Genomic DNA, 26,675 nt, shown 5'->3' with positions numbered 1-26,675 from the left:
TTACACTGAGCACTAGCTCTGTGGTAGGTAATGGGCTAAACACATATGTTCTCGTTAAGCTATGTGACGGGTGAAAAGGCAGGTACTATTTATTATCATCATCTCCAGCTTAGGGAAGTGAGACACAAGAGGTCAGGTAACTGGTCATGACTTTGGCATCGTGAATCTAGGAAGGGAACACACTCTTCCTGAACCCTTACCCTTTCCACTTGCTACTGGGTTAAGAGACAGGGCCAGTGCAGGATCATCAGCATGCAGGCCAACACATCGACTCCAACTCTTTCCTCCCTTGACCACTGCGGTAGGAGAGAAGTGAGGCAGTGTCCTTGTTATTATCACATGGTCCTGAAAATGGGGAGGGCTGACACATGAACAGGACTTGATAATCTCTCTATATATTCCCTTTTTTTGACTTTGATCAAGTCAAGAGTGGGAAAGCATTATCTGGGTACATGAAAAAGCACCAGTCCCCAGATTGTCTATTAACCCAATATACAATATAGCTAATGCCTTTGAAGTATGTATGTCAGGTGCTATCTAAGGGCTTTGGAATACATTAACTCATTTCATCTTCAGAGAAATTATGAGTTGGATACCAATGCCAAGTGAGAGGGCTGAGGTACAGAAAAGTAAAGTAACTTGTCTAGCATCATACATTTAGCAAGTGGAAGAGACTAGGTTCAAACAGGCTGTGTAGCTCCAGGGTCTGAGCTCTGAAACACCATACTTCCCTGCCTCTTCCCTATGAAAGACCCTAACATATAGTTTCTGCTATAAGACTCATTTCTAATCATCCTACTTGCTCATATGTCTTCCTTGCTCCCTTCCTCTTGGTTTTCTGCCCTTGGTTTCCATACCCTAAAGGGCATTACATTTCTTCTAGAGTTTAATTTTTAATTTTTAGTAGCGCTCCACACATATTTCCACTGCAAGGTGACTTCCTATGGTTAGTTCTCCTCCATACCCTACCAGAACCAAAGATCAGGAAATTAACAGGTGGCACTGACATTCCTATTCTCTACTTAGTAGCACTAGCCCGTTAATTAGAAGATGCCACTAAAACAATGCTAGTGGAGTTTTGCATAACCAAAAAAAGGTGCTGGGTTTTCAGCTTGTTTCTGCAAGAGCACACTCTGAAGGAATACAGCCATGTTTCACAATCAAGCCATTAAACTGTGAACACAAGTGATGGTAAGTGAAATGAGTGGATGATTAGACTTCAGTCAGGACACAAAGATGAGAACTTAGGGACAGCTGATAGCTTCTCATCTAGCTCTCAAATTGTGGCCAGAAAGGCACAGAGCTGGAAGACAATTCTGTCAGGGGCCTATACCCACTCTGACATCAGCCTTAAAAGCTGATCTCAACTCCTTAGCAACTATGTCTCTTTCATTCACAAAATTTTCAGTATCTTTTTTTGTTTACTGCATCTATATTTTCTGATTGTACCACACACTGGAAAATAAGTTCCATATGAATCACATCTTCTGGGTGAAGTGGAACTTTTCATTTGCCCTTCACTCATGATGGGGTCACAAAGAGTTGGACATGACTTATACACTGAACAGCACCACCTCTTTGGGGTTTCAAATAGAGCTTTGAGTCTTGGCAGTTGAGTATTTGGTAAACAAGATCACATATACTTCGTGTGATAAATATGGATCACATTCTTTTCTTAGTCTTTGTATCCACAGACTCATTCATATTTCTTTCATCCTTATTTGGCTGCCGTGTCTAGCATGTGTCAGGCTTTTTATTCCGCCTTCACACAACCACACTGACTTCTGCTGACTATTATGGCTGCCTTTCTGTACACTTCTCTAGGTTCATTACATGCATTCTCTGGAGTGGCTTCATGCAACATAGTGGAAATAGGAAGGATTTTAATATGGAAAAACCTGAGACAAGGTTCTTGCACCTAATACGGCTGAAATCTGTAGGCCTCAGTTTCTCAGTCTTTCAAAAAATGGGAATAATACAAACACTGACCTCACAGGGCCGTAAAAGTGAGAATGCACATGGGGGTGTTTTGAAATATGAGAAATAAAAGTTGTAGTTATTACTAATATTATGATCATTAAAGATTGGTGACAAGAATAACTTTTTTATTCCTAGTTAAAAAAAAAATCAATGTGATTCTACTTTAGTGTAGAGGGCTGCTGTGTTTCCCAAGCCCTTCATAATGCCATTTCATTCTTTTTTCAGAGGATAGCATATCAGGTCAGTGTTTTCAGAAAATGATTTTAATAAACCCTAGGTTATTTTCCTGAGTCATTTAATGGTATGGAAAAGAATATTTTACTTTATAACTCTAACTAGAGCCTGTATCTGGGAGAGCGTTACCTTGAAGTTGATGACATGAAAATCACCACGCTCTCTTCTGTCCTCTACATAGATTCTAACGTTCTTGCAGTCTGTCTCCATCAATTCGACTTCTTAGTATATAAAGTTAGTACCCTCTAAACCTTGCACTAAGACTGATTATTTACTGTTTTAATAACTGAGACTCCATGCCCAACAAATAGGATAGTAATTTACCATTTAAAAAGATACATTTCAAAGGTAGTACATGCCAGAGCTTTTTGAAAATCTAAGTAGATGCCCTTGATGAACACGTATGGTACACCCCTACAGAACAAGGATCGTTCAGACTTGACTTCCTTTCTAGGTTCCCACTGTTAACAGGCGCTTACCTCTTCCATGCCTGCTAGGTTCAATTACTGCACAAGTGTTTACAGATCGCATCCATTAGCATCAACTTTGATGGCTTGTCCCCAGTAAGTGCTCAGAATCCTTACAAACAGGGAAGGTCTGACAGATCAGGCTGAACTATTACTTTGTTCCCTTTCCCTAACTTGATGTCTGAGGTTCTTTGGGATGCATAGGCGTGTCTCAGGCAGCACTGGTAATTTAACTGTTCTTGTTACACAGCTTAGGGTGCTCTTTGTCCTCAATATTGCTTGTTTAAGCAATTAAAATGTTAGGAAGTCACATGCTTGCTGGAAATTCACAAATTCTTCAATACAAAAAAAGAAAAGTCATTCCATCAGTTAATTTTAACATTTTCTCATTTATAATCATGAGAGAATCTAAGGTTTTTCTGACCTTTTTTTTTCTTTTCAAACATTTTACTTTATTTATTTAAATTTTAAGGCTAGGTTTTATTTATACCAATACATCCAAACTCTTATTATTTCAACGTGTAACTGATGTGAAAAATATACATAATTGACTTTTTTCATTCCAAGTCTTTCCATTTAACTTTTAATTTTGTATTAGAGTAGAGTTGATTAACAATGTGAAAATTTCAGGTGAACAGTAAAGGGACTCAGTCATACATATACATGCATCCATTCTCCTTCAAGCCCTGCTCCCAGCCAGGCTGCCATATAACACCGAGCAGAGTTCCCTGTGCTAGTCCTTGTTAGTTATCCATTTTAAATACAGCACTGTGTACCTGTTCATCCCAAATTCCCTACCTATCCCTCCCCCCACCTCCCTGCGCCAACCCTACATTCATTCTCGAAGTATGTTACTCTGTTTCTGTTTTATATTTACCTGTGCTGGGTGCTGGTTCTACACCGTGGAGCACCGGCTTAGTTGTCCGGCAGCACGTGCCTTCGCCAACCAAGGATCAGACTCGCGTTCCCTGCACTGGAAGGCTGATTCTTAACCAGGGAAGTACCTGGCATCAGTTCTTTATATCTTATCCTATATTCTTATATCCTACCCCCTGATGGTTATAAAAATCTATTTTTGGTCAAAAAATTTCTATTTAGTGCACATTTTTCCTACATGATAACCTATCAGAGTTTTCCAAATCCTTGACTTTTTTTTTTTTTTTTCCAATTTTGATACTTAAGTTGTCCCTTTAGTACAAAACATAGACTGGATAGCTTTGTCCTCTTGTGAGAGGTTTCTTCTATCATTTAAGGGATAATTTATATACTACTTTGTGTTACCTTCAGTTTTTCACGAACAGCCAGACCTGGACTGGGAGGAAAAAGCTTCTGGTATAAAGGCGGCTTTTATCTGGGTAGACCTTTCCGTCTTAGGTGAGGGATCCCAAAACTGCAATGGAGACCCTTCACCACCTCCATTCTCCTTATGGGAGTGAACTAGAAAGTCTAGCTGACTGGCCTTTGAAGTGAGATGAATGGAGAGGGAAATACAGTCTTTGCCAAGATGGAGGGCCAATCATTTGGGGAGGGATGGGAGAGGGAAAGATTCTTCCCGTCTACAGTTTCTAATATTGTGTTATAGATGATAAAACTAAGACGAAGGGGCTTCTAAAAGTAGCCAGCTCGGCCTCTTTAATTACCCTGTCTAGAGAGAAAGTCTGTCATCAGGGCTGGAGTCTGGGACTGTTCAAGAGATTGATTGGAGGAAGACACTTTTTCGTCCCATCTAGATTGCTGCGGTTTTACTGGAATTGAGGCCGGCCATAAACCTATCAGTGACTCAAGAAAATTGAAGCAATTAAGCCTGCAGGTGCACCTATTTGTCATATTAATGATGGATCTGTGTTAATCTAAGTCAGAGAAGGCGTCGCAGGGCGCGTTCACGGCTGTGGGGGTGCAAGGACCTGGGGGCGGCGCTGCAGCTCCACCGCTACAATGCGGGAGCACGGGCTCCTGGCTGCTGAACCCCCCAAGCTGCTTCCCTCCATCTCAGGGGCTCCAATGCCAATCAAACTAGTTCATAGACGGTTAATTTGACTCAGGTGAAGAAAACGCTAGTGGAAGAGATGTAGTTTGATGTGAAAAATATATGATTTGCAGTCCTGATTTTGCAGTCAGACAGACCTGGTTTGAATATCAGCCTTTCTACTCAGTACTGGTTTGTCTTGAACAGGTTATTTAAGCCCAGTGAGGACTGTGATATATACTTTAGAAAGCTGTTGTGAGCAGCGAATGAAGTCATAAATGCAAAGCTCTTAATACGGTGTCTGGGAGCTATGGCCACTTTAATGATTTCTCCTTTTCTGACCCTGAAAATGTTTTAGCTCCTAAGAATTAATTTCCAGTCATTTCTTTACAGGCTGCCAACTCCTCCTAGGTGAGGAATAGTATTAGGAAAGTTGAGAAAGATGAGTAGACCAGTCACTAGGCAGGCCAATCCAGCACCTGCCCAAGGCTCCTCCCACAGGAAGCTGCCCCCCCCCTTCCCAACCCTGCCGCTTCCTCAGGCCCTTCTTTCCACAAGAGCCGAGGACAGCCTGCAGTGTTTGGGAGATCAGGGGCCTGCAGATCTCTCAAAGGGTGACCATGATTTCTACTATTGGAAAGGTCAAGAAACATTTTGATTTTAATCCTGAATGTCCAGTCTCACAAGTTGGATTTTGGCCAATTGACATCAAGCATATGCAATCTTGGTTTTTGCATGGCAATTATTGTAATGCTTACAAATGAAAATGAAACCAACTATCTTAAGTCATACAAAAATAATAATAACAAACATACTGGCCTTGGGGGGAAGGAAAAAAGGTGGGAACCTCATCAGAGAACAGCCTGTCGATAGACTTAGCTCGGCCCATGAACTTGAGCAAGCCAGATTCTCTCACTCTTAGCAATTGGAAATAGTGAATGTGGCAGGGATCAGGTCTAAATCAGTGGAAACAAGCTTGGAGAGATGCACAGGAAAAGCACAGATGGATCATGGCCATAATGGCCGCTTCAAACTGGAGAGATGAAAAAACAGAAAAAAAAACATGAGTTTAAGTAAGGCTCCAAGGTAGAGGACAGACACTGTGCACAGAAGGAAATGCCAGGCAAGCCAGCAGGGGGGCAGATAGGAGCCAATGCTTGGCAGGAGCTGAGGCACATTCATGCAGGACAACACAGGGAGGACCCCAGAGCCCTTTACGGAGCCCTGAGTGCCATCCTGGATTTGGGTCCACCTGCCTCGAGGTCTGGGAGGAGCATGGCTCATGCTCTGTCCTTCCTTCGAGGTCACTGCCTCCTGCTGATGTGAGTGACTCTTAAGAAGGACTCTCCATCATGGAGTGACATCAGTCACTGTACCTTACGATCAAAAGAACCTTACCCACTGAGCTGTGATGTACCCTTCAGAGGATCTCAGAGAATGCTGAGAATTCCAGACGCTGGCCTCTCCTCTGATCACAGCACTCAGCCCAGGCCTCCTCTGATCGCCTATCACCTGATATCACCCTCCCCACCCCTGAACAACAGGTAAATACATATAACTCTTTATGAGAGAAGTCATTAAAACAAATGTTTAGACAGTGATAGAGTAATGGGAACCCTGGTTTTTTTCAGAAGTGTGCCTTTTCAGTCTAGCTATGGCCCTGAAGTCTCTTTGTAATTTTGTTTCCATCTGCAAAATGGGAGTCATGATAGCACAATGGCAAACCACAATATGCTGCGTCTGTGAGGTTGTGAAACACGCAGGCAGCTAATGACAATAGAATGGCAATGCATTCTCCTTTATTATAAAAGAAAATATTTTCCTTTGCCAACCCACGTAACTTCAACAGTCAGCAATAATGAGAAAGGGAACAACAAAAACACCGTACATGACAGCTAAAATCAGAATTTGATAAAATATTCTACTTCGAAAGGGATACTGTCAAGTAAAAAAAAAAAAAAATCAATTTGGGTAGGAAAAAAAAATCTGGTTTGTTTATTAGTTTTGCTTCTAATGCCACCAAATGGACCTCAATCTGAAATGGCCTTTGAAATCAAATTTGCTGTTCTCCAATTCTGCAACTTACTCTTTATGCTAATTTGTCTGCACCTGCAGGGACAAAGAAACTGGCAGCATTGAACATGAGATCCAGGAAGAAAAAGCAACACAAAGATTCAGGAAATGAAACCAGGACTAAATCATATTAGGTGTATAAAGGTAGGACTTTTGATAAAACAAGGGAAGAGTGGATTGAATAACTGAGAGAGTATTCCGACTGTAAAAACGACAGACCCTGGTGAAGGGCCTGGTGTCTTTCCCGGGTCCCAGAAGAATGGCAGTGTGGGGTGTGGAGCAGTTTGTAAGGCCAAGTGCTGGGCCAACCTGGGTCTCTCCCAGCCTTCATACCCCTGATCATGGAGGTTACTGTAAAAATGTCTCAAGGAGTTTTCATCCTTTAGAAAGCCTCTAGAAGTTTGGGTTAATTCTCCCTTCCAACTTAAAAAGCCTCTTTTGTCAGGGTCTGTGTTGAAAGAAGTATTGCAATTTTAAGGAAGAGACCCGGTCACTATTTTCCCATTGTTTTTTCATTATCTGGGCCCCATTTGATGCTAAAGCTGAAACTCCAGTACTTTGGCCACCTCATGCGAAGAGTTGACTCATTGGAAAAGACTCTGATGCTGGGAGGGACTGGGGGCAGGAGGAGAAGGGGACGACAGAGAATGAGATGGCTGGATAACATCGCTGACTCGATGGACGTGAGTTTGAGTGAACTCCGAGAGTTGGTGATGGACAGGGAGGCCTGGCATGCTGCAATTCATGGGGTCACAAAGAGTTGGACACGACTGAGCGACTGATCTGATCTGATCCCTTCTCTTGCTTCCAGCTGCCACATCACCAGGTATGCTCTAAAGGTGCCTGGGAACCAACTTGAGTATCCCCACCATCATAAAACCTAAAGACACATGTACTACAAAGGAACTCAGAGATGCTGTCCTTATTTTATAGATGCCCAATCCTTCAAGGGCATAAATGTGCACACACACCCCTCATTTAAAACATCACAAAAACTTAGTTAAGTATTTTGCCCAAGGTCACACAGAGCATTAGCCCATAAGAAATCCAGAGAAAGAATCTCTTTCTGTTATACTGCCTCTCAAAAAAATTTGAAAAGGTTTTTTAAAATATTCTAAGATGCTTCTACTTCGAATATTCTCTCTATTGCTCTGTCCTGTATATTTAATTTCAGACTCCCTGCACTATATAAAATCACTGTCAAAATTCGAATTCTGTCAACAGCCAGTATCTGTTGAGGTCCAATGAATGCTGTGAATGTTATGTGTTTAATGCTCAAGCAAAAATGTCAATTTCCACCTTGGAGTTATTAAACCTAGGGAAAAAATCAATTTGGCAGGTAAAACGTTCAACAGCCACACTCCTTGTGTCCTTCCTCTTCTCCTCTTAAGCATCTCTTCTCTTCTCCATTTTCTGCCCTATCACCAGGGGTAAAAGAATATTGGCATCACACATCCCAAAGAAGACTTTTTATAAAATTAAATAAAAAGGGAATCAATTTTTTTTTATCCACTGCTTAATTTTCACTAGACCAGCTGTCTTATCTCCTTTAGACCAGTACTAGTTTCTTAGAGAAATAAGGTCACTTTTATGCTTAATCATTGCAGCAAATGCATTTCTGGAACAAATGATACAAATTCACTTATGAAGAAACTCTTTTTCATTAACTGAGTGATTGATGAGGAAAGTCTGTGTGTCCTGTATTTGTGAATATAAAGAGATGGGAAATAAGAGGTTAATGCAAAACCAATACAATATTGTAAAGTAATTAGCCTCCAATTAAAATAAATAAATAAAAGAAAAAAAAAGAGGTTAATGGACTTTCTCAGTATCATACCATGCAATAGGATAAGAGTTAGCACTCACAGCTCCTGCCTCTTCAGTCCAATTTGTTATTGGAGTCACAGAGGAATGTCTTTTAGTGAAACTTCTTGAGATTTTATGTCCCTAATTCTGTTCTGTCTCCCTAGGGAGGAAGTGTAGTGAAAGGGAAAGAGAATGGACTTTAGAATCAGAGAGACGTGGTTAGACTCCCAACTCTGACATTTGCTGGTCACGTGATGCAAGTTGCATCACCTCGGAGCTTGTGTCTTCATCTGTAAAAGGCAGATACACACTTCGAAGGGTGCATGAGGCTTAAATGAAACCATATGTGAGTGTACGGCAGGCACTTAATACACGTGTGCACCTTTCACATCTGTATTTTTCTTGGACAACTAAACTATAATTGAGCCACAAGAGAAAGAAAACAAATCTAGAAAGTGAAGATTCGTCTTCACTTACTTCCAATTAGTTTTGTGAGTTCCAACATTTTAACTTGAAAATAAGCTCAATTTTGTACAGAAAATGCATTGATGGTACCACTTTAAATGCCAGGGTCTTCTCCCTGGGCAGCAGGTTCCATTGATCTCTCTATTCATGTGTCAGTGCCCCCATTTCATTACCAAGACTATCATACATATCGTCAGGAAAAGAGGAACTAGAAAAAGGAAAACCAGGGACCTCTCTCTTGACTGAATCACTAGTGGGCTGTGTGTACTTGCATTCATTTGTTTCTTTGGAAGGTATTTTATTGAATCCTACCTTCATGCCACCTGGAGTAGGAAATTGCGACCCACTCCAGCACTCTTGCCTGGAGAATTCCATGGACAGAGAAGCCTGGCAGGCTATGGTCCACAGGGTTGCAAAGAGTCAGACACAATTTAGTGACTGAGCACACAAAGAGTGCGCGTGCGTGCATGCACACACACACACCCACACACACACACAACTTAATGCCAGAGGCTAAAGGTTACAAATATGAATAAACCTGCTTCAAAGGAGTTTACATCCCAGAATGGACAGGGAAACACCAACAACCAAGAATGCAATAAAGGGGCTATGGGAGACGTATATACAGAATGGTAGTTGTTGTTCAGTTGCCAAGTCGTGTCTGACTCTCTCCAACCCCATGGGGTGCAGCATGCCAGGCTCCCTTGTCCTTCACTATCTCCTGGAGTTTGTTAAAACTCATGTCCATTGAGTCAGTGATGCCATTCAACTATATCATTCTCTGTTGCCCCCTTCTCCTCCTGCCCTCAATCTTTGCCAGCATCAAGGTCTTTTCTAATAAGTTGGCTCCCAGGATGGAGTAAGGGTATAAGGAAAGAGTAGCCCCATCTTCCTAAGGAGAGGGTATCAGAATGGTTTAAAAGAAAAGATGGTATCTACACTAAGCTTAAAGATAATTGTGGCTATCCCAGCAGAGTGCATGTGTTGAAGAGAAGGTACTCCATGCTATGCATGTTAGTTGCTCAGTCGTGTCCGACTCTTTGTGACCTCATGGACTGTAGCCCACCAGGCTCCTCTGTTCATGGAATTCTCCAGGCAAGAATACTGGAGTAGGTTGTCAGTCCCTTCTCCAGAGGATCTTCCTGACCCAGGGATCGAACCTGGGTCTCCTGCATTGTAGACAGATTCTTTACCATCTGAGCCATAGGGAAGCCCACTCCATGCTACAGAGCCATGTAATAATAGCAAGGCAACCTCCTAGAACTTCAAGATGGCACTTGGCAGGCTATCATATGCTGATGAGATCACTGGAGGTCACATTACAGAGTATACTGTGTGGCATGAGTTTGAACTTTATCCTCCAGGAAGAAGGGAATGGAAAGACAAGACCTGATTCAGGCTTTTAGAAAGGTGCTTTTGGAATGTAAAAACCAGATGGGCTGAGATCAAAGTCAGGAAGATCAACCACTACAGAGTCTTCAAGCTAAGAGGAGTTAAGGGTTTGCCCGATGGAAAGAAGCCGGAAAAGACAGGAGACTAATGGGACAGGAGGAATTAACAGACTAGATCACTGCTTGGATGTGGGGATGAAGGGAAGGATAACCCTGAGAGGCCAGTGTGAGGTTTACGCCATTCACCCAGAGAGGAAACAAGGCCTGGGGAGCAGCTTTTCTGGGGAGTGAAGGTGCAGATATGCTGACTTTGAATTACACATTGGACCTCCATGTAGGAATGCCCCATAGATGGGTGCATGGAAATAGATCCTCTGGGGTCATGTACAAGTGATGGTAAGGTGAAGCCATGGGAATGGATGAACTCACCTACGAGTGTGCGGTGTGTAAGGGTCAGGGGCAATGATGAGAACAGGGACAACACCGTCCTTTAAGGGAAAGGCCTCACTGGGCCTCAATTTCCTCTCCTGTTAAGTGAGAGGAGTGGGCTTCCGGGCTGTCTTGGGTGACTTTCACCTCTACACCGTCTCATTCCATGCCTTTTTATTTGGCTCAGGCTTTCGCTCACGGACGGCTCTTTCTTCCTCCTTTGTTATTTTTGGAAAAAGGCTGTTTGAAGTTTAAGCTCCTCTGAAGTGGCCCCTTGATCTTTCTGTCATAAGGACACACATACAAAGAGTACAGCTGGGAGACTTTGGAGCAGAAGAAAAGGCAAGTGGAAACAAGGGCCAGTCTCAGTGCCAGGACGTGACCCTTCTCGTCCCTTCAAAGGAGCCACAATACCATGTATTTCCCTCCCACTCATCAGTTGTTCAGGGTAGGTGTTTTTGATACAAACCAGAAGAATAACACCAGCACCTTGTGTTAAATACTCCTGGCTTCCCTTCATTATTCTCTCTCCTGACACTGGAGGCAGCTCAGCCACTACAGTCTGGCCGAAGGTATTGGTACTAGTAGGATTTGAAATATTAGCACCATTACATATTCATTGTCCATAGCCCCTTTTATAATTTTACCCCCTCTTCTTCTTATCAATGCACCGTATTTCCTGTTTTTCCACATCCCACCTGCTTAAAGCACATGAGGATGTTCTCTACAGAAAAATACACCCAAATTCCTATTAAATTCAAGATAAAGAGGCAGAAATTCAATTTAATTTTTGTATACTGCCCGTTTCTCATTAGCCTTGACTTCTTAAGCCCTCGGGTTATGGGCCAGTGCTTATTTTCATGGTTGCATTACTAGATTTTATTACATTTGTACTGAGAGGCAAGATAGTCTCATTTTATACTTGGAGAAATAGGTTTAGTGACCTGATGACAACAACTGACCATGGATTAGTATATTTTCTTTATTATTAGTGAGTCCAGAGCCGTGTGTTTTTGGCTGTCTGGGCAGAGCATAAAATATATTGCCGATCACACTCAAATTCAACGCTAGTAATAATCTATAGTCTTCTTTCTGGAACCACTCAGTATCAGAAGATGGCAACCCTCCAGATTTTCTAAAATTGCTGTAGGAAATCTGTAGGTCCAGAAGCATCATTCTTTTCTCCATGCCAAATTAGGTCAAGTGCCATTAAGAAAAATGTTTCACTTCAAAGTTAAAAATAAAAACATTGTTTTTAGTTATTAGAAATTAAGAATTACAAGTGTAGTCAGAAATGAACGAAAATGTAACCAATGGGCTTTCCCTTTACAAAACTGTGATGGGGTATCAGGTTTCTAACCCCTGGAATACAATACTTTCCTCTTGAGACAGTCATTTATACACCAGGAAAGCAATAGAAGAGTTCTTTCTCCCTTGTTGTGTGTGTGTGTGTGTGTGTGTGTGTGTGTGTGTGTAACTCTCCCCCAAATCCTCTGTTGGGAACATGGTCTCCTTAAACTGGACCATTCTCAGCAATCACCACCTGGGGTCAGGTTATCAAGGTTATAAATGAAACATATAACTGTAAGGGAGTCTTTACCCCACTTGGAGCAAACCCCTGTGGGATGCTTTTCTACATCGCAGGTACCCAGACAAATGAGGCCCTGGAGGTTTCTAGGGCTAGGTGTTCTACATCCTCCAAATCCTCTCCACAGCATACTTACCTTAACTTACTAAGATGCTTTTCTTCTTTTGTCTGAGAAAATCCCCCTGTTGCTGTCATTTAAACCTGCTCCTTTCAGCTCTGTCTTCTGCGGAGATGGAAAGTAGTTAGGTTGGAGCCTCCTAATAATACCTTCAGAGACGTGACCACTACCTCTGAAGCGCCATATGCCTCTGACTGCAAAGCACAGCGCTGCCTCCGTTCCCGGTCACGTGGGGGAGTGAAGGTCTCCCAGTCATCCTTCTGAAACCAGCAGGGAGCGAATGGTTGCAGGGGTCACAGTTTCCACTCAGGAGCAAAGAAAGGCAAATGGACCACGTGGACCAAGGACGAGAGAACCAGCTAATTAAGCGCTACCACAGTTCCACGGCCTGCACATCTCCCACTAAAGGCAGAGGCTGCTATGTAAGCTCTTACATATTTTCTGTATCTTCCCAAGCACAGAGGTGCCAGAGAACATGCTCCCCTCTAGATAAAAATCTCCAGAGTGGGAACATCCGAGCTCAAGTCTTGCTTTCATAACTCAAACCTGTTATCCCCATCTCAGTCCATCTTCGGGAGAAGAGAACTTGGTTACCTTCCCTGCCCTTCACTTCAAGACTTTTCCTACCTGCACTTTTCTTTTCATACCCCTTCCAGCCTAAAGGGATTCTTTGTTCTTCTTCTTCTCAAAGTTCAACCCCTCTCCCTGGGCCCGTAACTTCTCCCTTACTTGCTACCTCTAAAGATTCTGCTCTGCTCTCCTGACTCTTTTACCTTCAATCTATCTTTCCAGTGTTTCTTCCTCCTTGGTCTAAAACAATGCTAAAAGTCCTTCTCACCTCTGTCTCTGCCAAAAAAGAAAAACCTTCTGATCTTAATTCTGACTTTTCTGATTTTCTCCCTTTCATTAACTGCTCAATCTTTCAAAACTTGAGCCTATGAATTCATTTACTCTACTCATTCTCACTTGTACTTCTTAATCCATTAACATCCAGTTTCTTCCCCAAAGATATAGGGTGTGAGCAAAAAAGCACTGGCATGAGAGTCTTCTAACTGGGCCAAGAACCTCTTGAATTCATGGCCTGGGCATAGCAAGCGATGGCTGAATGAAGAAGGGATGGGACAGCAAAGAGGAAACATAAGGGGTGAACTTTATTGAATGACTGGTACTAATCCATGCCAGGTACTGTGTTTGGTGTTACTTACACTTGCCTTCTTTGATCACAGAAAACATTGATTCTTAATTCAGTTCTGCTTTTAATCACCCAAATGATACTGAATAAATCAATGACCTTTTTCTGGAGTCTAGTGTCTCATCTATAAAACAAGGTGATGTGACTAAAGGATTTCTCATGCTCCTTGACACCTAAAGAGATATGAAAGAAAAGCATCTGGTTGTATATGTTGGAGGAGAGCTTAGAGATGAAATAGTCCTATGTTTCTAAAGCTCTCTTTCTTCACTTTTTAAAAAGAAAATTTGATTTGAAACCTTGAATCATATTTATATTCCTGTTTACCAAACATATTTATTGGGGAATTAATTTATTCTTTTTCTCTTTTTATTCAAAGACATAGATACCTGGGGTTATGTGGCCCAGTGACAAGATCACAGGTTTTGAAAACGGGCAGTATGAATTTGAATCCCACTTTGTCGCTTACTAGCCCTATGACCTTGGACAGGCTACTTAACTGATAAAAGCCTTAGATTCCTTGCCTGTAAAATGCAGCTAAGGCAGTAAAGGGCACCTGCAAAACCCCTGCCTCCAAGGATTTTTATGAGAGGTGGTAGAGATAAAAAGCCTGCTTCACAGAATGGTTGGCAGAGAGGAATGGAATATGTGAGTTTCCCTGCTTTTCTCTTTATCTTTTTCTTCAATAGCAGGGGCAAAGTTTCTATCAGGTTCTTAACAAACACTGCAAGTATCTTGTAGGCACCCTTTACTCTCTCAGTGGCTTTTAGGTGGTCTGGCGTCTTTCTCGGAAAATGTTCTGATTTACTGGAACTCCTTCATTAAATGATAAAATAACAGAGTTTAACCCAAGTTCGTGGCAATGTCAAAATCAGCAAGGTTGTTTCACTCTCCAGGTGATTCTTATTCAAAGTCCTCAGGATACTGCTCAGGGGGGTTCTCCATGGCTAATTTTGTGTTTCTCAGAAATGGAATATTTTTTCACTCAATAATTACGATCTGACCCAAAGGCTTTTCTGTATTATTGAGGTTGTCAGATGTTCTGGTCTTCCATAAGGGCAGAGAAACCCTCCTCTTCCTCCACACATCTTCTCCTAGTGTTTTTCTTGCCTACTTCTTGTCTCTCTGGTGTTATCTTCTCTACTGTCCCATGGATCATTGAACCAACCCCTTTCTCCACCTTTAGCTTTCTTTTCATGTCAACTGGTTTTAAACATAAACACAAACGTCAAGATGGGAAACAGCCATAACCTGAAATACATATACAGTGGTAAAACAATTACTGCAAACATGTTCCTCTTAGAATTTAACTTGCAGATGCTGGAATCCATCTAGATGCTCAGCAATAGAAAAAAGATGGATAAATGATGGCATGGACATATGAACTAGGATATGACAGTAAATACAATTAACCATCATGTTTCAATGAACATTTAACCTTACATTGTAAGTGATTCGCCACACAGTGTTTTCAGACTTTTAAAAAATCGTGTAAAAGATGATCTCAGGTTTTGAAAAGCAATTTTGTATGAACAGGAAGTTGGCAAAACGTGTAACTAATGTTTATAGTTCATCTCTGGAGAGTGAGGTTATGGGAGAGTCTAAATTTCTTCTTTATTATGTTTTGTGTGTTTCCTCTAATTTTACTATGATCGATAAATAGTTTTTAATGAAAAGAAAATAATAGCTTTTATTTTGACACCACAGATTGTTAGGTGTCTTCTCTGGCAACAAATGTGAATACACTGGGTGTTTTGTTTGTAAAACTGCCAAAGCTATTTGCATGGGTGCAGGCTATTATAGCTGGAGAGAACTACAAAATAGCAACTATTCTCAACATTTTTTCAACAGCAAAACTCTTTCTTCAAAAGAAACCTTTATTGAGATGCTTACTATGTCAACAAAGATAAAAGCAAAGTGGTTCTCATCCCAGTAGGGATAATAGGCCCAGCGTCCCATCTTTTCCATCTCCCCGCCCTCCTGAGAGCAGCTGAAGCCTGTTAGTGAACTCCCTAGGACTCTGTGAGACACCATTTGTCAGGATCCTGATTTAGTACAACCTCTCTGTGCCGCAAGTGAAGAATCAGGCACCGGGAGAGGCAGTGACTTGCAGGAAGTCATCAGGGTTCCGGACCAGGGCAAAACAAAAATTGCCAATTTTCATACCCCGGAGCTGATTGCATGAGAGACCTGCCCAGAAGAGAAAAGCACCTTTCCCTGATGTTCTTGAGATACCAAGACTAGAAATAGGACCTGTGATGCTGACCACGAGGAGTCACCCATCCTCAGCGATGCACTCAGCAAGCCATATGCGGAATTCTGCCGGTTCAGCAAGAGCCTGGACATCATTTATTATTTGGAGGTTACCACAGCCTCCTTTTCCACCTTCAGACTCTGTGAATCTCCTCTGATCCCCACCTCCACCCTCAAGCTGCCTAGGCTTACAAGAAATACTGGTAAACCCTTTCCCCTCGTTGCAATGAATCAATGTCCCTGTGGCCTGCAGCCCTCAACCATGTTTCACGTGGAGCCAGCTTTTGGATGGAAGCATAAAACCCCAAATTTTGCCAAAGCTGTTCAGAGAACCCAAGGTGCTGGTGGAAGCTAGGGAGTGTTAATCTCCACGTGCAAGGCCGGTTCCTACTCTGGTAATTGCATTTTGCTTCAAAAAAGTGTCCCTGCTGCTGCTGGGAGATGCAGTCTTCATTTTCACCTCTTCGAGTGACACTGGGAGTTAAGGTCTCTCTGAGGGTGGCCTGCTGACCCTGGAGGTGGCTTCATTTAGGGCATGGCTGCATATCAACACTGGCTGAGCGGGGCTCTGGGTCCTGGGGTTTGCTGAGCTGTTTGCAAGAGTTTTAGATTAAAGAAGTTGTATACCTGTAAGGTATTATTATCACCTAATCTTTTTCAATCTTCAACTCCAGTCCTAGTGATGAAGAACCAACCTGATGTGCCTCAGAGTTTCAGTTTAGTACAAGCCTAAAGGCTTGGATTTTGAAAATATATCTGAACCCCTCAGATGTGACAGAATTGAACTGGAAATCTACTTAAGCACCTAAAGAGAATGGAAGGCTTCCGACTGCTACCTACAGAGATGCCGGCCTGCCTGCTGCTGCTGCCACGGCTGAGAAGCCAAGACAAAGTTCCATTGCCAGAGTTAAATAATACTCATTCCTAAGTGCCCAGCCAAGCTTTCTGGTGCTCCCTATCTCACAAGGGATGAAACACAGGCAGTTTTCTTGAGCTTGAGAATCAGGTCCATAAGCCAAAGACACAGATAAGCTGGCATGGCTGTGCCAACCTGTGCCTGACGAGACACTTCACTGGGCGCACCTAGCGTCACCATCAAAAAATCAAGGAGGCAGGCAGGACATACGCAGGGGAAAATACATGTATTTTTAAGTTAACAATAAGCCAAAAGGTGATACATTCATCTTTTTAAAAAAAATTCTGTTGATGTTGCTGTTGTTGTTTAGTCACTAAGTTGTGTTCAACTCTTTGCGACCCCATGGACTGTAGCCAGCCAGGCTCCTCTGTCCATGGGCCTTCCCAGGCAAGAAGATTGCAGTGGGTTGCCATTTCCTTCTCCAGGGGATCTTCCTGACCCAGGGATTGAACCTGCTGTTTCCTGTACTGGCAGGCAGATTCTTTACCATTGACCCACCCAGGAAGACACTGTTGATAGTACTTATTTTTAAAATTATTTTAAACATTTCTCTTTTAAAATGTAGCATGCTCAGTCTAAGAAAATGAACATCTACGCCTCTATCTTGCAATTCCACTCCTGGAGAGTAGCTAATAGTAAAGTTCAAAATACATCTTTGCACACCCTCCTCTAAACTTGTAAATATAGACAAGCACACATAGAGTTTTTCTTCTCTCTTGCCTTTTTCCTTCTCTTTCTTCCTTTTTCAAAAAAAAAAAAAAAAAAAACAGTAGTCAAAACATCAAAATTCTTCCATGAAGGTTTAGAAAACTCAGTGGATATGAGCTGCCCTGCCTGGCCTAGAGTCAGAACTAGCCAAAAAATTATTGCATTTCTCTTGTCTCTCTCCCCCCACCACACTCCCTTCTCCTTTATGGGAGGGACAATGGGCATCAGATCCATGGGCAGTGAGCAAGCAAAAGAGGATGTTGGTTTTTCTTGGTTTATGTAACCAACACAGCCAGTCCTTCTGAGCAGTGGAGGTGACCCAGGAGCCCTTGCCTAATCTCATCACTGTGGAGGCATGGAGGCTTCCAGATCACCACACTCTGTTTGATGCCAAGAGTCTTCCTGCTCAGTGGGGAGCTCACGCCACCAGGTGGTTCTTGATGGCCCCATGAGTGTTTATGAACTGTTTCTGAATGGGACCAGACTTGACCCTTCCAATAACAAAGGCTTCTATGGAGGGTGGTTAAAGCCATTTCTGTTAGTTAATGTATTCATCTTTGTTCCATAGCTATGATGGGAAGGAAAGAGAGACACACAGAACGAGGCAGTATAGGGACACTACACCTGGAAAACATTTAAGGCAAATAAGATCAACAAGTACAAGCACTTCTCAATTTCCCAAGTCCAGAATGCTAGAAACCTTATCTGATGCTCCCCAGGATACACATACCTACCCACACCACCCTCTCTCACACACACTCATAACTCACACAGAGACAGATGAAGAATGAGTTATATCTATTCTTACTCACCCTATGGCCTCTTCCCTGAACTGCCCCAGTGCAAGCCCTGCTCTGCACTTGCACATCACCCTCTCCCCAGCTCTAGCTGAGGTTGTTCCACAACCCGACAAACCCCATCAAAACCGACCCTTAGAAAAGGGCTTGAAATCAGACACTGAAACAGAAATTAGAAGTCACTGAAAACAAGTCACTTTTCCCAGGGTGTAAACAGTCAGTAGCTGAACAAAGCTCTGATTTCCTTTAATTGCCTGGAAAATCCCATGGATGGAGGAGCCTGGTGGGCTGCAGTCCATGGGGTCGCTAAGAGTCGGGCACGATTTCACTTTCACTTTTCACTTTCATGCATTGGAGAAGGAAATGGCAACCCACTCCAGTATTCTTGCCTGGAGAATCCCAGGGACAGAGGAGCCTAGTGGGCTGCTGTGTATGGGGTCGCACAGAGTCGGACACGACTGAAGCAACTTAGCAGCAGCAGCAGCTTCACTTCTACCACCAAAATCACTAGTTGCTCACATATTAGTTTAACTCTGCTCACATGAGCATAAATGTATACACCTGTGAAACACCACTCACTCACCACCACTAGCATCAGTGCAACCCAATCAACACAACTCTACACAACACATGACAAAGGTCCCATCAATTTAGAAAGTCATGACCTATACACAGTTAAACTGATCATCTCTACAATTCATTTTTACTATAAGAGCCAACCATCACCATATGACAAGGCCCTAGATGAAGGACACTCCCTACAATCAGTGACCTACACAATAGCACTTTGTTCATCTACTATATATGTATATATCCACACTCACATCTACTATATATATGCATATATCTATGCATTTACTATATTTAGTTTCTCTGTCTTCCCTTATTTAAAACATCACTAACATTTAGCTGAGTTTATGCTATGTGCTAGACACAGACCTTCCTTTACTAACATTAAATTGTTTAATCCTCAGAAGAACTCCATGGTGTTGGTATTCTCTTTTGACTGTGAGCTTCCTAAAGGATAAAGATTCCTGAGGCAGTCTTATGTTTGCAGTCTCTTGGTAGTGTGTCTAATACATGAACCAGGAGGGCAGCTTGAGAGATAATTAATATCATGATGAAATCTTAAAACTGTAAGAGATTACAAAAGTCATCTAGATCTTATATCCATCTGATCATAAATTCCATTTAAACGGTCATCTGGCTTGTGCCAACAAAGCTCAAGCAACACTCCACCTTTGAATAAAGACCACCCATCCACAGGGAGCTCAGTTGAAATGCTCTTTACTTTGAGTCAAACCATTTCCTTCTCTGAAGCCTCAATCCATCAATCCCTTGTATTCATTAGTCTTTTCCTACATCTACATGAAAGACCTTCAAATATTTGAAGTCTGCTCCAGTGGTTTCCAGATCTTTTTCTGATGAAACGGAACTAGTTCATTCAATTGTTCCTCATCCTTTCAACATCTTCTGGGACTCCTTTACTATTCTTTTTACCTGCCTTTGTTTTCAAGAGTGGATGGAAAGAAGACTAAACTCAAATGTTAATAAGGAGCAGGTGGGTAACATAAATGTATGAGTGTGGCCCTGCTTATAGTAATGAAGGAGTCATAGGGCTGGGAGTGAAAGAAGAGGCCCATCTTACCAAAATGCCTTCAATGAGAAACAGGCTTTGTAAAAGCCAACTGTAACATGTATTTGGCCTAGAGTCACCCACTAACTAGATACTTCCTGAATCACAGCAACCAGAACTGACCTCAAAAGTCTGGGTGTCATTTGACCAGCTCAAAAGAAATGATGTTAATCTCTCATTGGAGTAACTATACTTCTATTAATGCTGCAAACATTACATTAACCTTTTAGGATGTGACATTCTGTTGACTCCCATCAAGCTCTCTGTGAAGTAAAGCCTGGAATTATTTTTATAGGGCTGTTATTAGTTGTTTTTCTTGAATGCAGTTTTAAGACTCTATGTTTATTCCTATGAAATTTAACCTTGTCAGATTCATCCCATCTTTCCAATCATCAAGATTTTTCTGAGTACTGACTTTGCCATTTTTGCCATCCAATGCAAATATTCCCCTTGCTAGTTTCAAGTAACCTGTAATTATGATAAGCACACATTTTTATTGAGATATAATTCACATACCATATAATCTACCCTTGTATATTGTACCATCAAGTGATTTTTAATATATTTTCAAAGTTATACAACCAGCACTACTATCTAATTCCAGAAAGTTTTCATTATGCCAAAAAGAAACTCTATTCCCACTAGCAGTCCCCATCCCTAATCCCCCCATCCTCTGGCAACCACTAATTTACTTTCTATGGAGTCTCTATGGAGTTGCCTATTATGGGCATCCCATATAAATGCAGTCATACATGGTCTTTTGTGTCTGATTTCCTTCATGTAGCATAATGTTTTTAAAGATGCATCCAAGTTGTAGCACTTATCAATACTTCATTGGTATGATCAAATACTAGTATATTGTATGGATATAACACATTTTTGTTTATTCATTCTTCAAAAAATGTACACTTGGATTGTTTGCATTTTTGCATGTTATAAATAATGCTTCTATGAACATTTATGTGTAAATTTTCTCACTGATAGATGTTTTCAAATCTCTTGTGCATATACCTAAAAGTGGAATGGCTGGGTCATATGGTAACTCTATGCTTAACTATTTTGAAAAAATGCCAAATCATTTCCTGTATCAGCTAAACAATTTTACATTCCCATCAGCAGTGTATGAAGGTTCTGATTTCTCCACATCCTTGTCAACACTTATTACTGTGTTTGATTTTAGCTGTCCTAGTGGCTATGAAGTGGTATTTCTTTATAGTTTTTATTTGTAGCTCCCTAAAGACTAATGCTGTTGAGCATCTTTTTATGGGCTTATTGATCATTTGTACATTTTCTTTGGATGATGTCTATTCAAATCTTAGCCCAATTTTTAATTGGATTACTAGTCTTTATTGTTGAGCTATAGTTCATTATATCTTTTTTGGATACATGATTTTTAAAAGTCTTTTGGATTCTTGATCAGATACATGATTTGCAAATATTTACTCTTACCCTGTGGGTTGTGTTTTCAATTGCCCCATGTTATTCTTTGAAACACAGAGTTTTGAATTTTGAAGTCCAATTTATCTGATTTTTTTCCTTTGTTTCTTGTGGTTTCAGTGCCATAGCATTGCCTAATCCAAAGTCACAAAGACTTAAACCTGTGTTTTCTTCTAAAGGTTTTGTAGTTTTAGCTCTTACGTTTATATATTAAATCACTGTATTTTTTGCACTAGTGTGAGATAAGGGTTCAAATCACTCTTGTGCGTGGGATATGCAGTTTAACAGTCGTACTAGCACCATTTCCACTGCCCCTCCATTGGACGGCCCAGGCACCCTTATCAGAAAATTGTCTACAAACATAAGGGTTTATCTCTGTCATCTCAATTACATTCCATTTATATACATCTATCCTTATGCCAGTAGTGTGCTGTCTTCATTACTGTGGCTTTGTAGGACAAACAGGGAAGAGCCTTGTGGCATTAGAATATAAGCTCCATGAAGACAAAGTAGGGGCTTTGTCTACTTTGGTGAAGAGTACATCTTCAGTATTTAGAGAAGTGTCTGACACATGGTAAAGCTCAGAATAAATATCCTTTGACATTGAAAAAGTGATTGAATAAAAATATGATTAGAATCACTATCAAATTTCAACCACATATGAATCTACTTCTTGGGCCAACATTCTGCTGTCTCCTTCCATCAAGTCTGGGAGGCTTGTGTGGAAGACCTTGCCAAATATTTTGCTGAAGTCTAAAGGACATTTATTTTAATGCTCAGTGTCAGAATACCCTATGTGACATCTATCAACTTAGAGTTACCCAAAGAACAATGACTTAGACCATTCCTAGCACAGGCAGGACATCAGCAGCTGATTTAAGGAAATTCTTTCTTACTTATTTCTTTAAAACCATTATTACCAACTTAGAAGAACTGCAAAATCCTGTGACAACCACACTCATAACATTTCAAAGTTTAAGAACCTATCTGATAAGCTGATACTCTGAGATGTCACATTTGCCCCTTTTGGAAGGGCAAGCCCAGGAAGCAACAGTGAAAAACAAGCAAATGACGACCCTCAATATTGGCTCTGTCAGAGCTCTCCCCATTTCTGAATGGGACCTAAATGACTGAAAGATTGGGTAGTGGGTAGATTTTGTCAAAAAAAGAGAAATATCAACAAAGAAAAGGAGACATTTCAAATTTTCCCACAGATAAACAACTACCAGTTTTAATTTTTAAAGTTCTAATTTTTCCTTAATTGTATGTGACAGTGGACTTTTCAGCTGTGTGTTTATATACAGGACTGTTAGGTCTCCGCATTTAATTGAAGGTTTACATTTGGGGGTTTATGTCTTGCGTGCAGATCTGCATACAAATACTGATACTGACATCAGCTCCCAAGAGAGCCTGACTTAGAGAAATATCCTTGCCTGAAATCTCATGAACTTTCAGGCAACTTCTATAATTCAGTCATTACAGCCTTATGTACTTATGCTGCCTCCTTACTAAAAAAAAAAAAAAAAATCTTCACAATTGTCATTTGAGATTGCTATACAAATTGCCTCATTTAATCTTCTCAATTGAAATAGATATTGTCTTCTGCTGCAAAGATGAGAACAGCAAGGCTGAGAGAAGAAAATTATCAGTTCATAATCAGAGGAGCCAAGTTTCAAACCCAGGTCGGTCTGACACCAAACTGTACATCCTACCTCTCAAAAGAATATAATGCATTATAAATGCACAACGGGTAGTTTCAAACAAAGAGTGGCTGCCTGAGCACATGACTGTCTCCTGAGTAAAATCCAATTGCTTCTCTTTCTCTAAATCCTTGCCTTGGACTTTGCCAATTCAAATGCTCATAATCTCAAGCCCACTACCTTTTCATCTTTCTCACATTCTCAACATGTATTTTCATTCTCAATGTTTGCTTTTTGTGGGGGGGAGGGCAAAAAACACTTCGTGTGACATCTATCTTTTTAACAAGTTTTTGAGTGTACAGTACAGTGCTGTTAACTATATACACAGCTCTGTTGTATAACAGAGCTCTAAAACTTTTCCATCTTGGATTCCTGAAACTCTATACCCATGGAAAAGCAACTTCCCATGTCTTCCTCCCTCTGGTCTCCAGTATCCACCATTCTACTTTCTGTATCTATGCATTTACCTCTTTGAATACCTAATGTAACTGGAATTATGTATTATTTGTCCTTCTGTGATGCTATTTTCATTTATTCATAACAGAAATTTAGATTGTCCCATATCTTGGATATTGTTAATAATGGGCAATGAACATGGAAATGCAAATATCTCTGTGAGATCCTGTTTTCAGTTCTTTTGAATAAGTAGCCAGAAGTGGGATTGCTAGATTGTTTTATATAGTAGGTCTACTTTGAATGTTTTGAGGAATCTTCATAAACTTTTCCATAGTGGCTGAACCATTTTACATTTCTACAAACAGTCTATGATGGTTCAAATTTCTCCACAGCCTTATCAACACTCTTCTTTTTTTATGACAGCCGTTGCACCAGGTATGAAGTGATAGCTTATGATCTGTACTTCCCTGGTGATTACGTATGTTGAGCATCTTTCATAAACCTGTTGACCATTTGTGTGTATTGGACAAACATCTATTCAAGTCCTTGCATGCTACGCTAAGTCGCTTCAGTCATGTCCAACTTTCTGGGACCCCATGGACTGTAGCCTGCAAGGCTCCTCTGTCCATGGGATTCTCCAGGCAAGAATACTTAGAGTGGGTTGCTATGCCCTCCTCCAGGGGATCTTCCTAACCTAGGGTTCGAAACCACGTCTCTTACGTCTTGGGCGTTGGCAGGAAGGTTCTTTGCCACTAGTGCCACCAAGTGCTTAGCCCATTTTTAAATGAAGTTATTTGGTTTTATCATTGCATTGTTGGAGTTCCTTAATATTTTGGACATTAACCTCCTATCATACTCACAGTTTGCAAATATTTTCCCATTCCACAGGTTGCCTTTTTACTCTATTGATTGTTTTTTTTTGATGTACAGAAGCTTTTCAGTTTGATGTAATCCCACTTGTCTATCTTTGCTTTTGCTACCTATGTTTTTGATGTCATAGCCAAGAAATGATTGCCAACACCAACCTTATACAGATTTTCCTTTCTGTTTTCTTCAAGAAGTTTTATAGTTTCAGGTTTTATGCTTAAGTATTTAATCCCTTTGGAGTTGATTTTTGTGTATGCTGTAAAATAAGGGTCCAACTTCATTCTTTAGCAGGTAGATATTCAGGTTTCCCAATGTCATTAATTAAAGAAACTTTTGTTCCCCCATTGAGTAATCTTGACAATACTGTTAAAGATCATTTGACCACATGTACTTGGGTCTACACTCTTTATTCTGTTCTATTGGTCTATATGTTTCCTATTATGCCAATACCACACTGTTTTGATCAGCACAGCTTTTTGTTTTGAAGTCAAAATGAAAACACATCCCCTGTGCATGGGTTAAAAGACTTACTATTCTTAAAATATCCATATTATTTAAAGTGATCTAAAGATTCAATGCAAGGCGTATTAAAAACTCCAATGGCAAAGTTTTAAGAAATAGGAAAAATATCCTAAAATTCATACAGAATCATGAGGATCCTGATAGCCAAAACAATCTTGAGAAATAAGAACAAAACTCAATGAGTGTTTTTTTTTGTTTTTTTTTGTTTTTTTTTTTTTTACTATCTTTGCTTCTTGTGAATCAACCCCTAAAAAGAAAATGGCAGGAATTTTTGCCAGTCTAGGACATACTCTTTTTGAATACCAGCTTTGAGAGAGAACTTCATTGTCATTCAGATGCATGAATCCCAGACAATTCAAGACTGCTTGTGCATCTCAAGTCTAATATAGCTAACTTCTAGAAGTAAACCCAATTTAGAACAACTCATGGTGGTGATGGTTTAGTCACTAAGTTGTGTCTGACTCTTGCGACCCCATAGTCTGTAGTCTGGCTGATTCTTCTGTCCATGGGATTTCCCAGGCAAGAATACTAGGTTGTCATTTCCTTCTTCAGGAAATCTTCCTAACTGAGGGATCAAACTCCTGCCTCCTGCATTGCAGGCAGATTCTTTCACTGCTGAACCACTAGGAAGCCCCAGAACAATTCATACAGAGGTCGTAATGGTTTCCTCATTCTTTCTCAGCCTTGACAAAACTGCCATCATTTTGTTCATCACTATCATTTCTCCCATCATCACCACCACTGGGAAAAAGCTGTGGTATTTTCAAAGAAAGTTTACATTATTGTTTCTTCCCCACTGCCCAATACTTTCACCTTATATCATGGACAAATTTCTCCATAGAGGTTCAGCCTTAACCAAGTGCAGCTCTCACTGAACACAGTCTTTAGGGTTAGAACCTGGTTTCAGTCCCAGAGTCATCATCTATCAGCTGTATGTCTTGACACAGCTCATTTAATAAATCTAATCCTCAATTTCCTCACCTAAAAGTAGCTGTAATAATGATACCTATACCAAAGGTTTATCATAAAAATGAAATAAATAATACAGTGCCTGCCTGGTGTACAGAGAAGCTTGCATTTACAGCTATTCTTATTTGTGGCTTCCCTGGTGGCTCAGACAGTAAAGAATCTGCCTGCAATGCGATAGACCCAGATTCCATCCTTGGGTCGAGATCCCATGGAGGAAATGGCAAACCATTCCAGTATTTTTGCCTGGAAAATCTCATGGACAGAGGAGCCTAGCGTGCTACAGTCTGTGGGGTCCCAAAGACTTGGACACGACTGAACAACTAACACAGCATTATTATTACCATTATTTTGGTATCATTTTCCATTAAAAAAAAAAAAAAGCCCCTAAATTCTCTGGCTTCCAGGAAGCATCAGAGAAACCAAGTGCCATTTCAGAACACGTTGTAAAGCGAGACCTAGATGCACACGCCGCAGGGAACGCCTCTGGTTGCTCCGTGTAGCATGCAGGCCGTCGGCAAACTACGGGGACCGCACTAGGGGCGCGACCCACCCCACTCGTACCTGCGGTGTTGCCCGTTTTAAGGCACTTGTCTCCCAGTGCTTGGCCAGTAGTGCAGAACAGACACAGGAAGATCCACGAGGCCACGTGGTGGCCGCCATGCCATGCATTCTGGAGCACTCCCGAGCAGGTGGGCTGCAACCCACCTGGCCCCCGCCCCAGGACACACCCGCCAGCCTGGGCTTGGGAGTAGCGTCTGGATTGGGGGC

At 41.2% G+C, this 26,675-nt stretch overlaps 1 protein-coding gene and 1 long non-coding RNA gene across 3 annotated transcripts in view; one reads left to right on the top strand and one right to left on the bottom strand.

Moving 5' to 3' along the window:
- Positions 1-26,675, bottom strand: part of ASTN1 (astrotactin 1) — a 353,111-nt gene that overhangs the window by 244,766 nt on the left and 81,670 nt on the right. The window contains exon 1 of one of the 2 annotated variants that reach the window (XM_025285587.2): positions 8,587-8,698. The exons of the other annotated variant lie outside the window; for it this stretch is intronic. The gene's annotated coding sequence lies outside the window, so the exon portion shown is untranslated. Of the gene's footprint in view, positions 1-8,586; positions 8,699-26,675 lie in introns of those variants that run through there. 2 annotated transcript variants of the gene reach the window in all.
- Positions 15,307-16,985, top strand: LOC123333657. The gene is made up of 2 exons (XR_006551099.1): positions 15,307-16,354; positions 16,634-16,985. It is a non-coding gene; the product is annotated as an uncharacterized LOC123333657 (long non-coding RNA).

The sequence above is a fragment of the Bubalus bubalis genome, chromosome 5 (assembly GCF_019923935.1).
Source record: "Bubalus bubalis isolate 160015118507 breed Murrah chromosome 5, NDDB_SH_1, whole genome shotgun sequence".
In the NCBI taxonomy this organism is placed as follows: Eukaryota; Metazoa; Chordata; class Mammalia; order Artiodactyla; family Bovidae; genus Bubalus; species Bubalus bubalis.
This window is presented reverse-complemented; position numbering and strand designations above follow the sequence as displayed.